Source organism: Sciurus carolinensis, chromosome 11, assembly GCF_902686445.1.
Source record: "Sciurus carolinensis chromosome 11, mSciCar1.2, whole genome shotgun sequence".
NCBI lineage: Eukaryota > Metazoa > Chordata > Mammalia > Rodentia > Sciuridae > Sciurus > Sciurus carolinensis.
In genome coordinates, this window is record NC_062223.1 from 22,809,348 (window position 1) to 22,825,447 (window position 16,100).

At 38.3% G+C, this 16,100-nt stretch overlaps 1 pseudogene; it reads left to right on the forward strand.

Moving 5' to 3' along the window:
* The window catches only part of LOC124959198 (zinc finger protein 708-like), a 92,484-nt pseudogene that overhangs the window by 67,047 nt on the left and 9,337 nt on the right, over positions 1-16,100 (forward strand).

Below are 16,100 nucleotides of genomic sequence, written 5' to 3' on the forward strand. Positions count from 1 at the left end.
TACTAAATCAGATTTTACATTTTAATGAATCTCTGATTCATTGTTATATAATTAAAATTTGGGAATTCCCTTTCTTAATCACCATAACTTTCTACTATGAGAGATATATGCAGTTTCGGTAGATAATATCACTGTGCTTAAAAATATCTTAATAAAGTCATCACCTACATAAAAATATCTTAATAAAGTCATCACCTACATGAGGGTCTTTTTTAAAATTTATTTTGATTCATTGTACACAAATGGCATACAACTGTTGTTTCTCTGTTTATACACAAGGTAGAATCGCACCATTTGTGTAATCATACATGTATATAGGGTAATGAATTTTGTCTCATTCTGTTATTTTTCCTTTACCCAAGCCACATGAGGGTCTTTCTAACTCTTATTTCAAACACTGAGTGATCATATGGTCAATGTGCTATTTATTTACCTGTTTCTATTTCAGGAACTGTTGACATTCAGGGATGTGACTGTTGATTCCACTGAAGAGGAGTGGGAATGCCTGGAGCCTGCTCAGAAAAATTTACATAGAAATGTGATGTTAGAGAACTACAGAAACTTGGTCTTCCTGGGTAAGCATAACTTTCCTTACATATTCTTGATATATTATTATTTTTTTAATTTACTTCCCCTTCAGAATATCTTCTGGGAACTTCTCTGTAAGAATGAGTTTTATACTTGTGTTTTCAAGAAAAATGGGCATTTTTGGTACCGATAAAATGTTAATGACATTCCTTTTAGTCTTTAATCTCTCCCTTTCTTGATGTGTTATATATCCTCCACTTTAGATGAGTGGTGCGTAAAATAATTCAGTGATGTGAAATATTGTGGCCTACACAAAGCAGTGGTTCCAGTTGACAGACCCAAAGGTCAAGGAGAAAGTCAAACTTCAAAATGTTGGTGGAGAAATTATGTAGCTGAAAAGATTTTTCAGCAATTTAGGTTTATTTCTCATTATCATTGAACATGTACTGCCCCATTTTTATCATGTTTTCAGAGTCTTTAAAGTTTCCCTTTTTTCTCCAGTGATGTGCCTGGTCATTCAAATAAAACACAAAAACACCCCTTTGTTTGAGAATGTCAGCATGATCCAAAAGATCTTCCATTATTTGTGGGTCTCTAGGAAATCTGGTCACATTTTTGGAGAAATCTAGGTCAAACCATTGTAATAAATTAATATCATAAAAATTTTCTATAATATTACTTATGTATTTATTCATTAAAATTCCCTTCTCAGAAATCTTTGTGAAAACTTACAATGCATTTTCTGTGAAATAAAATTCAAGATTCACAATGAATTCTCTTTGGGGTCTATAGTCAGAGTTGCAAATTGTAGTAATGTTAAAAGGTTTATAAAATAATACATCTGTCTTTATATATAAAATTGTTGGTTAAATTTTCTTTTTCTTTTTCTTTCAGAGTAAATTTCATGTTGTAGAGAAAGTTTTCTCACATCACTTAATTCTGTTTTAGTTTAATCTATATTTTATAATTAGATGGCAATTTTCCTTACTTCACAAATTAGAACAATGTACGTTGAAATTAAGATATGCATGATCTGTGTTTCTATTGTCAAAATTGTAAGTGGTTTTACTTGTGTAAATATTACACCTTTTTAAATGATTTTTATATTTTTTCTGGATTGGTTTTTCATCCCACCTATGTACATAGTAATGTAAATTTTCTATATGGTAATGTAATGGGGATAGAATCCAGGTGCTCTAATAATAAACTACATCCCCAGCCCCTTTCTATTTATATTTGGAGAGAGATTCTCACTAAGTTATTGAGGATGGCCTTGAAATTGCAATCTTTCTGCCTCAGACTTCTTAGTAGTGGTATTACATGCCTGTCCTTTATCTACATATTAATGAGTTTGTTCTCATTTATAGGGTGAAAACCATAGCCCTTTAAAGTAGCTTTCAAACACTTTTTAAATTCTTTTTATCTTTTTTGTATTGTTTTAAATTTTTAATTCTGATCAAAACCACAAAAGTTGCTTTCTCTAACATATCAAATATAGTGTTCAGTAATGTAAATTCAAATTGTTATGTAACATATCTGTAGAAAGTTTACCTCTCAAAAATCAGTAAATCAATTCCTGTGTAAATGAAGGTTCATTTCTGCTCCCATCATTTATGTAATTCTCCTTTCTGTTCAGAAAGCTTTCTGTGTGTTTTTGTTTGTTTTTTTTTTTCGTTTGTTTGTTTTGTTTATGTATCTTATATTAGAATTCTGCCATGGTCTTGTTTTTGATAGATTTATTTCAGTTAATATATTGTACTGTACATTTATATTGAATATAGTTTTTTTCAAAAATGTATAACTTTTAATTTAAAAATATTCTGTAGATTCTATATTCCAAATTGCCTCCTCCACTCATTTCAAGGAATATATGATTTGATTCATCTTGTCAGCTCTGTTGAATAATACTGTAACAAATATTGATGTGCAAATATATCCCAATTTGCTATGTATGTAAGGGCTTATTATGCTCAGAATTCAATATGCCTATCTTTCTAACTTGATGTCAGTATTACCTATTGAATATTGTGAATTTTAATGTTTTTAAGTTATGAAAGTTTACTTTCCCAATTGTATATTTTGAATATTTTTGAGATATTAATACAATTTCGAGATTCCATAAAATTGCTAGACTATGTTTTCCTTTCTTTCTTTTTTTTTTTTTCAAAAAATAACATTGGAAGTTTGATAGATATTTACATGGAGTCTCTTGATAACTTTGAACTTACAAAGGTCTTTTAATTTTGTTTTGGTGGCACATGCCTGTAATCCCAGTAGCTCAGGAGGCGGAGACTGGAGAATCATGGGTTCAAAGTCATTCTCATCAAAAGTGAGTCACTAAGCAACTCAGTGAGACCCTGTCTCTAAATAAAATACAAAACAAGCCTGGGGATGTGACTCAATGACTGAATACCCCTGAGTTCAATCCCCATTACAAAAAAAAATATTAAATTCTGGAACAAGACAGTGTTCAAGAATATTCATGGAATTTTGAGCATCATTTCTACTTTTGATTTCTACTGGTATTCTATAATTTTTACAAAATAATTTAAATATTTTTATATGTATAAACCTTTGTTTTGTTTCTTACCAGTTAATCTGTCCAGTTTAATATTCCATTTGCTACTGAGGACATTTAGCATATAAATCAAATTGGCTTAAATTATTTTTTTTTATTTATTTATTTTTTTAAAACAACAACCATTTATTAACTTACTGTTCTGCATCCTGGCACAGTGACAAGGTTCTCTGCTCAGCATATCACAAGGCCAACATCAAAGTGATGGCCAAGCTCAGTTCTTTTTTTTTTTTTTATTTTTTTTATTTTTTTATTTTTTTATTTTTTATTATAAAATTGTAAACAAATGGGATATATGTTGTTTCTCTGTCTGTACATGGCGTAAAGGCATACCATTTGTGTAATCATAAATCTACATAGGGTAATGTTGTTTGATTCATTCTGCCATTTTTTTCCTTCCCCCCCTCCCCTCCCACCCTTACCCTCCATCTATACAGTTCTTCCTTCCTCCATTCCTGCCCCCCTCCCTAAACCCAACTCCAACCCCAACACTAACCCTTCCCACCCCCTATTATGTGTCATCATCCACTTATTAGTGATATCATTCTTCCTTTGGTTTTTTGAGATTGGCTTATCTCACTTAGCATGATATTCTCCAGTTTCATCCATTTGCCTGCAAATGCCATAATTTTATCATTCTTTATGGCTGAGTAATATTCCATTGTATATATACCAGAGTTTCTTTATCCATTCATCAATTGAAGGACATCTAGGTTGGTTCCACAATCTGGCTATTGTGAGCTGAGCAGCTATGAACATTGATGTGGCTGTATCTCTGTAATATGCTGATTTTAAGTCCTTTGGGTATAGGCCAAGGAGTGGGATAGCTGGGTCAAATGGTGGTTCCATTCCAAGTTTTCTAAGGAATCTCCACACTGCTTTCCAGAGTGGCTGCACTAATTTGCAGCCCCACCAGCAATGTAAGAGTGTACCTTTCTCCCCACATCCTCGCCAACACCTGTTGTTGGTTGTATTCTTGATAATTGCCATTCTAATTGGGGTGAGATGGAATCTTAGGGTGGTTTTGATTTGCATTTCTCTTATTACTAGAGATGTTGAACATTTTTCCATATGTTTGTTGATTGCTTGTATATCTTCTTCTGTGAAGTGTCTATTCATTTCCTTAGCCCATTTGTCGATTGGATTATTTACATTCTTGGTGTAGAGTTTTTTGAGTTCTTTATAGATTCTGGAGATTAGCGCTCTATCTGAAGTATGATTGGCAAAGATTTTCTCCCACTCTGTAGGCTCTTTCTTTGCATTGCTGATTGTTTCCTTTGCTGAGAGAAAGCTTTTTAGTTTGAATCTATCCCAGTTATTAATTCTTGCTTTTATTTCTTGTGCTATGGGAGTCCAGTTGAGGAAGTCTGGTCCTAAGCTGACATGTTGAAGCTCTGGACCTAATTTTTCTTCTATAAGATGCAAGGTCTCTGGTCTGATTCCGAGATCCTTAATCCATTTTGAGTTTAGTTTTGTGCATGGTGAGAGATATGGGTTTAGTTTCATTCTGTTGCATATGGATTTCCAATTCTCCCAGCACCATTTGTTGAAGAGGATATCTTTTCTCCATTGCATGTTGTTGGAACCTTTGTCTAGTATGAGAAAATTGTATTTATTTGGGTTTGTGTCCGTGTCCTCTATTCTGTACCATTGATCCACCTTTCTATTTTGGTACCAATACCATGCCGTTTTTGTTACTATTGCTTTGCAGTAGAGTTGAAGATCTGGTATTGTGATACCCCCTGCTTCACTCTTTCTGCCAAGGATTGCTTTAGCTATTCTGGGTTTTTTATTCTTCCAGATGAATTTCATAATTGCTTGCTCTATTTCTGTAAGGTACATCATTGGGATTTTAATTGGAATTGCATTGAATCTGTATAGCACTTTTGGTAGTATGGCCATTTTGACAATATTAATTCTTCCTATCCAAGAACATGGGAGATCTTTCAATCTTCTAAGGTTTTCTTGAATTTCTTTCTTTAGTGTTCTGTAGTTCTCATTGTAGAGGTCTTTCACCTCTTTTGTGAGATTGATTCCCAAATACTTTATTTTTTTCGAAGCTATTGTGAATGGGGTAGTTTTCCTAATTTCTCTTTCTGAAGATTCATCGCTTATATATAAAAATGCCTTCGATTTATGTGCATTGATCTTATATCCCGCTACTTTACTGAATTCACTTATGAGATCTAAAAGTTTTCTGGTGGAATTTCCTGGTTCCTCTAAGTATACCATCATATCATCAGCAAATAGGGATAGTTTGAGCTCTTCTTTTCCTATTCGTATCCCTTTAATTTCTTTGGTCTGTCTAATTGCTCTGGCTAGAGTTTCAAGGATGATATTGAATAGAAGTGGTGAAAGAGGGCATCCCTGCCTTGTTCCAGTTTTTAGAGGGAATGCTTTCAGTTTTTCACCATTTAGAATGATATTAGCAATGGGTTTAGCGTAGATGGCCTTTACAATGTTAAGGAATGTTCCCACTATCCCTATTTTTTCTAGTGTTTTGAGCATGAAGGGGTGCTGTATTTTATCAAATGCTTTTTCTGCATCTATCGAAATAATCATGTGATTCTTGACTTTAAGTCTATTGATATGGTGAATGACATTTATTGATTTTCTGATGTTGAACCAACCTTGCATCCCTGGGATGAAACCCACTTGATCATGGTGCACTATCTTTTTAATATGTTTTTGTATGCGATTTGCTAAAATTTTGTTTAGAATTTTTGCGTCGATGTTCATTAAGGATATTGGTCTGAAATTTTCTTTCCTCGATGTGTCTCTGTCTGGTTTAGAAATCAGGGTAATATTGGATTCATAGAATGAGTTTGGGAGAGTTCCCTCCTCTTCTATTTTCTGGAATACTTTGAGAAGTATTGGAATGAGTTCTTCTTTAAAAGTTTTGTAGAACTCGGCTGAGAACCCATCTGGTCCTGGACTTTTCTTTGTTGGTAGGCTTTTGATGACTTCTTCTATTTCATTACTTGAAATTGGTCTATTTAAATTGTGTATGTCCTCCTCGTTCAGTTTAGGCAATTCATATGTCTCTAGAAACCTGTTGATGTCTTCGAAATTTTCTATTTTGTTGGAGTATAGATTTTCAAAATAGCTTCTAATTATGTTTTGTATTTCGGTCGTGTCTGTTGTGATATTTCCTTGTTCATTCCGAATTTTAGTGATTTGGGTTTTCTCTCATCTTCTCTTTGTTAGTGTGGCTAAAGGTTTATCAATTTTGTTTATTTTTTTGAAGAACCAACTGTTTATTTTGTCAATTTTTTGTATTGTTTCTTTCGTTTCAATTTCGTTAATTTCAGCTCTCAGTTTAACTATTTCCTGTCTTCTACTACTTTTGGTGTTGGTCTGTTCTTCTTTTTCTAGGGCTTTGAGTTGTAGTGTTAGGTCATTTATTTTTTGTGTTTTACTTCTTTTATTAAATGCGCTCCATGAAATAAATCTTCCTCTAAGTACCGCTTTCATAGTGTCCCAGAGATTTTGATATGTTGTTTCTTTGTTCTCGTTTACCTCTAAGAATTTTTTAATTTCCTTCCTAATATCTTCTGTTATTCATTCATCATATAGTAGCATATTGTTTAATCTCCAGGTGTTGGAGTAGTTTCTGTTTTTTACTCTTTCATTAATTTGTAACTTCAATCCATTATGATCTGATAGAATACAAGGTAGTGTCTCTATCTTCTTGTATTTGCTGACATTAGCTTTGTGGCATAATATATGGTCTATTTTAGAGAAGGATCCATGTGCTGCTGAGAAGAAAGTGTATTCGCTCTTGGTTGGATGGTATATTCTATAAATGTCTGTTAAGTCTAAATTATTGATTGTGTTATTGAGATCTATGGTTTCTTTGTTCAATTTTTGTTTGGAAGATCTGTCCAGTGGTGAAAGAGGCGTGTTAAAATCACCTAGTATTATTGTGTTATGGTCTATTTGGTTTCTAAAATTGAGAAGGATTTGTTTAACATACATGGATGAGCCACTGTTTGGGGCATACATGTTTATGATTGTTATATCTTGCTGATTTATGCTTCCCTTAAGCAGTATGAAATGTCCTTCTTTATCCCTTCTAACTAACATTGGCTTGAAGTCCACATTATCTGAAATGAGGATGGATACTCCAGCTTTTTTGCTGAGCCCATGTGCATGGTATGTTTTTCCCCATCCTTTCACCTTTATTCTATGGGTATCTCTTTCTATGAGGTGAGTCTCTTGCAGGCAACATATTGTTGGATCTTTCTTTTTAATCCAATCTGCCAGTCTATGTCTTTTGATTGATGAATTCAGGCCATTAACATTCAGGGTTATTATTGAGATATGATTTGTATTCCCAGTCATTTGGTTCATATTTAAAATTTTGACACATCTTGGTTCCTCCTTTATTTGACAGTTCCTTTAGGATAATTCCTCCCTTTGCTGATTTGCTTCTTTGTTTTTTATCTCTTCCTCATGAAATATTTTGCTGAGAATGTTCTGTAATGCTGGCTTTCTTTTTGTAAATTCTTTTAGCTTTTGTTTATCGTAGAATGATCTTATTTCATCGTCAAATTTGAAGGTAAGTTTTGCTGGGTATAAGATTCTTGGTTGGCATCCATTTTCTTTCAGAGCTTGAAAAATGTTGTTCCAGGCCCTTCTAGCTTTTAGGGTCTGGATTGAAAAATCTGCTGATATCCGTATTGGCTTCCCTCTGAATGTAATTTGGTTCTTTTCTCTCACAGCCTTTAAGATTCTGTCTTTATTTTGTATGTTAGGTATTTTCATTATAATGTGCCTTGGTGTGGGTCTGTTGTAATTTTGTGTATTTGGAGTCCTATAAGCCTCTTGGACTTGATTTTCCATTTCATTCTTCAGATTTGGGAAATTTTCTGATATTATTTCTTCAAATAAATTGTTCATTCCTTTGGTTTGTTTCTCTAAGCCTTCCTCAATCCCAATAATTCTCAAATTTGGCCTTTTCATGATATCCCATAGTTCTTGCAGATTCTGTTCATGATTTCTCACCATCTTCTCTGTTTGTTCAACTTTGTTTTTGAGGTTAAATATTTTGTCTTCAATATCTGAAGTTCTGTCTTCCAGCTGTTCTATCCTATTGGTTATGCTTTCTATGGAGTTCTTAATTTGGTTTATTGTTTCCTTCATTTCAAGGATTTCTGTTTGGTTTTTTTTTCAATATCTCTAACTCTTTATTGAAATGATCTTTTGCTTCCTGAATTTGCTCTGTTAACTGTCGATTGGTGCGATCGTTCAATGCCTGCATTTGCTCTTTCATCTCATCGTTTGCTTCCCTAATCATTTTAATTATGTACATTCTGAACTCCCTTTCTGTCATTTCTTCTGCCATGCTGTCGTTGGATTTTATTGATGTAACATCTATATTTGTTTGGGGCATTTTCTTCCCTTGTTTTCTCATATTGTTCAGGGATCAGTGGGTCATTAAGATATTGCAGATTTCCTCTATCAACTTATAATGTCCCTGAAGATTGCTAGTATATCCCCTCTTATCCTTCAGTAGCCTGAAGTCTTGGAGGAGGTTGATAATGCAGAGCTCCACGAAGAAGCTGCCTCTCTAGGTGTGGTAACCCTCAGGTGGCGTATATTCCCTGCTAGTGGGCGGAGGTGCCTCCACTTGTTGACCAATGGTCATCCAATGGGGAAGTAGACTGTGGGCTGAGGCAAGGCCTGTTTGTGCCTATGTCTCTGGCTTTACTGTCCCTGTGGGAAAACCTCCCCCGGCCGGGAAGAGTCACTCGGTGGGGACGTCTCGCTAGTCAGTTGCCCTCCTAGAGGTTCCCCTCAATCTACAACTACCACCTGGGCTGGGCTGTCTTCTTCTGCAACGATCCCAGGGGCCCGGACCTGCGTCCTGGGCCTGGGAGCCTCACCCTTCGCAGGCGAGTCTCCTTAGGCTGCCTCTCCCAGAGAATCTGCCCGCCGCCCTGGAAACTTCGCTCCGCCCCTAGGCGTGTCTCTGTGCGGCTCTTCCAGCAAGAAGCCACCTAGCTCCTGGGACCCTGCTCTGCACCAATCGCCTGGCTATGCAGCCCCTCCACTGAGCCACCACCTGGAGCCCCATACAATAGCTCCGAGACACAGAGACCCGCCACACACCTCCTCCTCCGGACAGCCGCCCGGTTTCCGACGCAGTCACTAGGAATACAAACAACTCACTTCGGGTCTCCTCCTCCCGCCAACCACCCGTAGCCCTAGGCAGTCACTCCAAGTCCAAGTGACCCGCCCTGTTCCTTCTCCTCCTCCTTGGGGTAGCCCCCCAGGTGTTCAGGAACGGTGGCTCCGAGCCCAGGTGACTCACCATGCTCCTCCTCCAGGCAGGCCACCGGTGTTCAGGAGCGGTTGCTTTTAGTCCAATCAGCTCACCACTCGCCTCCTCCTCTGGCAACCGGCTGTGGTTCTTATGCAGTCACTCCCAGGCTAAGCGTCCCACCGCTCTCCTCCTCCAGGCAGGCCACCAGTGTTCTGGAGCAGCTGCTCCGAGTTCAAACAGCTCGTCACGCAGCTCCTCCTTTTGCAACCGCCCGCAGCTCTGATGCAGTCACTCCCAGGTCAAGCAACACGACGCACTCCTCCTCCTCCTCCGGGCAACCTCTCGGCACTCAGTAGTGCTCGCTCTGGGTTCAAACAGTTCACCTCGCAGCTCCTCTTCTGGCAACCGCCTGTGGTTCTGATGCAGTCACTCCCAGACCAAGCGTCCCGCCGTGCTCCTCCTCTTCCTCCGGGCAGTCCCCCGGCACTCAGGAGTGCCCACTCTGAGTTCAAACAGCTCACCATGCAGCTCCTCCTCTGGCAACCGCCCGTGGCTCTGATGCAGTCACTCCTAGACCCAAGCGACCCACCGGGCCTCTCCTCCTCCTCCGGGCAACCCCCCGGTGTTCGGAAGCGGTCACTCTGGGTCCAAACAGCTCGCCACGCAGCTCCTCCCCGGGCAGCCACCCGTAGCCCCAGCAGCTGCTCAAGTCCAAGCGCTATGCTGAGCCGCCTCCTCTACGATGATCCCAGTTGTCCCAGCTTAAATTATTATTTGAAATCTTTTGTTTTGTGATAACCATTGTGTTTGACTTTTTCTTTACAGTAAGTTGGAATTGGTGTCTCCTAGTATTATAGCATTTCTTTTTATATATGTACTTACTTTTCTCAAACTTACCTTTTTATATCTGGGAAGTATGATGTGAGTTGAAAATATGACTATTCTTATTGAATTATTTTAAGGTAAGGTATATTTATCTTTATATAATATTCTACTTCAGCTCTTTTCTAAGTTTTTTGAGTTTAAAATATGTTTTATCTCATATAACTTCACGTTTTAAACTATTTTCTATAGAGGTTCAGGTCATACAAAGTAAGGAGAAGTATAAGCCTTTAAGTGAAAACACCTTTTGGGTGATAAATGCCCTCTGTTTTCCTCACTTAGGAATATTCTGCAATTCCACTCTCCTTTAGCCTTTATAAAAATATTTGGTACTAGTTGACTCTGAGAAGCAAACAAGTTATATGATCTACACATGCATATATCTAACTGCACCAATGTAACCTGATGTAACTCTGGAGTAACTATTGAAACAAAACTGGCTCTCCCATGTGGGAGCCATTTTATGCTGTAGGTCATCCTGTGTGCTAGCCTCTTTATTTTCTTACCTTTACCCTTGCAGTTCATGCCCTAAACAGGAATGCTTCTAGATGTATTGATGGGAGAAGGGGTAGCTTGCCACCTGGAATAGGCTTTGACATGAATCTCTTATCAACTGGTACAGATCTCACTGGTAAGTTATGGGGAATTCCCTGTCTGATCTTCAATGTCATCATTGGTGCGGAGACATGTTTGGATAGCCCTAAGATGGTGGCTGGTGTTGAGCCAAGAGGTGGCCCATAATTAGTGTTAACATGGCATGATCTACCTTTGCCTAATTAATTAATGTCTCCTTTGTTCTAGTGCTCAACAGATGTTCCTTATTCTTTCTTGATTGGTACCGTGGGGCATGCTTCAATTGTGCTAATCCTAAACTGATTGGCTGCCTTAGATATATAAGTCATTCTCTTCACCTCGAAGGAGAATTCCTCTAGGTCACAGGTTGCATATCGCAGAATGAAAGAATTCCTCTAGGTCACAGGATGAAGATTGCAGATCGCAGAACAGAGAACTAAGAACACACCCCTAAGAAGCACCTCTGGTAGAATGCACCTCTAGCACACACCTTTAGGACGCAGGATGTAGGATGCACCTCTAAGAAGAAGCAGCAGAACTCTAAGAAGTAGCATCTCTGAAAGTGTAGCCTCTCTGATAAGCGTAGCATCTCTTCCTCTAAGCAAAGCCTCTCTCTCTCCTAAGCAAAGCCTTTTCTTCCTCTCAAAGCCTCTCTTCCTCTAAAATCAAGCAAGCCTCTCTTCCTCTATAAACTAGGGAACAAGCAAGCAAGCAAGGAAGCAGTTTAGGAATAGTAGTAGTTTATTTCCAGTCTACCTCTGATAAATACCCACGAGATTTTTGCTGCAGGTGGTAACAAATATCTGCGGGATTATTGCTGCAGGTGGCAACAAATAGTGGCCCGTACAGGGAAAGGAAAATTGACACAGTGGGTAAACTGAGGAACCTCACAGGAATAGGGTGAGGGAAAGTAGGAACCTCGCAGAAACATGGCGAGGGAAAGTAGGAGCTTTGCGGAAGTCTCTGGTCAGAGCAGTTAAGGGCGAGGGATAGTAAGAAAAAATGGGGTTGGAAAATTCAAAGACCCAAATGTTTAAGGTTAAAAAAGATGTATTAAAAGGTAATGACATGACGATGAAGCAGCTCCAGAGTGCATGTATTTTGTATTGTTTGTGTGTTTGTACTACTGTTAGTGTGGTCTTTGTTCATCCTGTATCAAACTTATTTAGCAGCAAAAGATGGGTTTGGAAATATCACAGAATCAGTCTGAAAGGATAATTCAAAAAGGCATAAAAATATATTACAAGAAGGAGAAGTGCTAAGAGAGATTGAGGAGGAGGAGTAGCCAAGAGCAGGAAGGAGGTTCTGAGGAGGAAGGAGATACTGTGGAGGAACTAGAAAATAAGTGAGTTAATATTGAAAAGTTGCTAAAGGTCAAAAAAGACACAACAGCGAAGGAAACCACTGGACAATCATATATTCAAACTCTAGTAATAATAAGCCCAGGGTTTATAGAGGAAAGGCTGCTCAAGGTGTCACAATGGGAAAAAGAGCATAGTGACTTAGAAAACAATTACTCAGAACAAGGTAAAAAAGTATGAAAGAGCTAAATCTAATACAAAGAACCCCAAAAAGGAATAACTGAGTGGTAGTGAAAACTTAACAAGGGAAAAAGGTAGGAGAGAGCTGAATCTAATACAAAGAACCCCAAAATTCATGGAACCTGCCTGTATTTGAGGACCAAAATAGAGATACCATCAACCATTAGAAAAACTTTAAAGAGGCAGTTAAGACTGATTGGAAACAGCTATGCAGAGCAGTGTTATCTGGAGGACAATATCTGAATTGGAGAGCTCAGTGGCAGGAAATAGCTGTTGAAACTCCTTGCAGAAACACAGTAGCAAGGTTTCCTGGTAGAAATGTTGAAATGCTAATAGGAGAAGTCCAATATGCTTCAATAAGCACACAAAATCAATATGATCCTGGAGTGTATGTATAGATATACACAGCAGCAAAGGGACAATGCCCTAACAAAAGACAAGAGATGACTAGAGTAAAATCTGTTACACTTCATGCCCCAGGTCTTTGCCCAAAGTGCAGAAAAAGAAAACATTGGGCTAACCAGTGCAGATTAGTTACTGATGTTGAGGGCAAGATTTTACAAAATCATTTAAAAAATGGAGCACAGGGCCCGCAAATGTACAGAACTTTAGAGGGGAACAATGTCAAATTCAGATTGTTCCTCATCATAATCCTTTCTACCCATAAAAAAACAACCTATTTCTAAGACCCTGAATGTTTCTTCTAATGGTACTGCTGCAGTAGTTATTCACCAAGATACTATCATACATCTCAAAAATTGGCTCAATTGGAAATGGAAGCAGTTGTCATAGCCCTTGTAGAGTTTAAGGAGCAACAGATTTTTTTGATGATAGCGATTGCATTGCTCAGGCAATTCCCAGATTGGAGTGGCTGGACCTGTGGCCCCTTATACTCCAGCATTCAAATTGTTTTTGCAAGTGCAGGGGCTTTTGTGGGAACATGGGGAGCCCTTGTTTGTTGGACATATTAGAGCTTACACCAGCTTACCTGATCCTTTACATGAGGGTAATCATGGGGCTGATTTGGCCACTCAGACAGTTTTCATCTTTTCCTCAGAAAAGCAAGCTGCTTGTTTTCATCCTGTGTAACACATTCTCTAGTCCCTCATGTTGGTAAAAGTCTTTTTGCCTGGTCATTTATGACAAATGGATGCTACATATGACCCCAGTTTTGGGAAACTTAGATTTATTCATATGTCTGTTTATGTTAGCATTTTAGTGCATGTGTATGATGCACCTACACCAACAAAGGGATAAGATTATTGTAAATGCACTTGCTGCCTTAGAAGCTGGAACAGCTTGGTTGTCTCAAATGGACAGCTGGTAGTCAAAGACGGGAAAGTCATGTGTGGCTGACATATCAACCTAAGACAGGAGCCAAGATGATAAGCTCCTTGGTTATCCGATGACAGGTAAGAATGTCAGTAGGACATATGGACAACTAAGACAGGCACAGTTGATCCAGATGTAGTGATAGCTATCAGGCAGTCATTACTTTTCTTTGTCTTTTTAAAACTAAAAAGGGGGATATGCAGAGACATGTTTGGATAGCCCTAATATGGTGGCTGGTGTTGAGCCAAGAGGTGGAGCATAATTAGTGTTAACATGGCGTGATCTACCTTCACCTAATTAGTTAATGTCTCCTTTGTGCTAGTGGTCAACAGATGTTCCTCATTCTTTCTTGATTGGTACTGTAGGGCATGCTTCAATTGTGCTAATCTTAAGCTGATTGGCTGCCTTAGGTATATAAGACATTCTCTTCACCTTGGAGGAGAATTCCTCTAGGTCACAGGTTGCAGATCACAGAATGAAGGAATTCCTCTAGGTCACAGGATGCAGATTGCAGATCACAGAATGGAGAACTAAGAATGCACCCCTAAGAAGCACCTCTGATAGCATGCCCCTCTAGCACACACCTCTAGGACGTGCCTTTAGCATGCACCTCTAGCACATACCTTTAGGATGCAGGATGCAGGACGCAGCTCTTAAGAAGCAGCAGCAGAACTCTAAGAAGTAGCATCTCTGAAAGTGTAGCCTCTCTGATAAGCATAGCATCTCTTCCTCTAAGCAAAGCCTCTCTCTCTCCTAAGAAAAGCCTTTTCTTCCTCTCAAAGCCTCTCTTCCTCTAAAATCAAGCAAACCTCTCTTCCTCTATAAGCTAGGGAACAAGCAAGCAAGCAAGGAAGCAGCTCAGGAATAAAAGTAGTTTATTTCCAGTCCAACTCCGATACATACCCAGAAGATTGTTGCTGCAGGCGGTATCAAATATTCGCAGGATTGTTGCTGTGGGCAGCAACACATTGGAGTGAACTTTCTTATTTGCTTTGTGAGGCTAAACATACTGTAACTGATGCTGATTTTGCCACTTTCTCTCTGAAATAGATTCTTCCTGTCCATAGCATTTGGAACACTGATCCTTAAGACCCAATATTGGTAAAATATAGGTAAAAATGCTGCATGAGTGACTGTGGGCTCCTATACCCGTGTTACAAGCTTCATATTTGTGTCATGATGCTATCTCAAAAATAGCCTTGACAGTTGCTGCCAACTTCTCTGGTAGTCTCTATGACTGAAGTTTTTCCTTCTCCTCCCCTTCCTCCTCCTTCTCCTCTCCCAGTCTGGTCTCATTTATCTGAATGTCTCAGGCAGACAGCTGCTGAGTGAGAAATTCACACATTGACAGTTCCATTAGATTAAAATGATGCTAAATATCCAGAATATGAACAATTTCTTTTTACTGTGTTTAAATAATTAAAAAGGACAGTGTTGGAGAGTGGAATTAATAGTAATTTCATGCTCAGTATGATAGAGGGGCTGGGAATGGGTTGTGCCTTGGTTCCTAGTGATTGGAAAGCATTGGTGAAGATGGTTACTTCTCCTGTCCAAAATATTGTTTCCACAAGAATCCTCTTCTTTATCCCATGTTCAAACTTAGAATAATGCTCAGGGAAATGCCAATATTTATTATGATGACTCATTTGGCATGGGTCAAAGAGGAACATTATAACAACAAACTCAGTTGCCTGTAGCCACCATTGCCCAAATTAGAACCTTAGTTTGTAAAGCATGGAGAAAGGATCCCAGACACTCAGGATTCTTCCAAGTCCTTTGTTGTAATTCAAAAGCCTCAGAGGAGCCTTTTATTAATTTTGTTACCTGACTGACTAAAGCTATCAAAAGACAAATATACAATTTGGAGTTTGCCAATATTCCAACCACACAATTATCTTATGGAAATGTCAACCAAGATTGAAAAGAACTGGTGAAATCTTTTTACCATAAAGTGGCTACTATGCTTTCTGATTTAATAAAGGCATGTCAGAATGTTGTAACTGAAACTCACCAAGTGACTTTACTGGCCACTGCTTTAAATCCCCCAATGATAAATTTATCTTCAAAATATTTGTAAGAGAAAAAAAAAAGGACACAAAAGTGGCCTAATAAAAAATGTCAATCTGTCATGAAGGACTTCATTGGGCTAAATCAATACAGATCTAAAACAGATGTGTCAGAAAACCTAATTACGGGTCTACCCCTGATCCAGGATGAAAGGACAGGGAACCCTTTACACCTGCAGTTGCATGTCTCTTTTACAAATGTTTCTGATTCAACAAAAGCTCCATCCACAAATCCTTTCATGCCACTAGAGGGAGTTTTGGGATAGATTTGATTATTATTGAGGATGCTCAAATATGTCTCCCTGAGGAAGTTTGTAAAATTGTTACCCAAA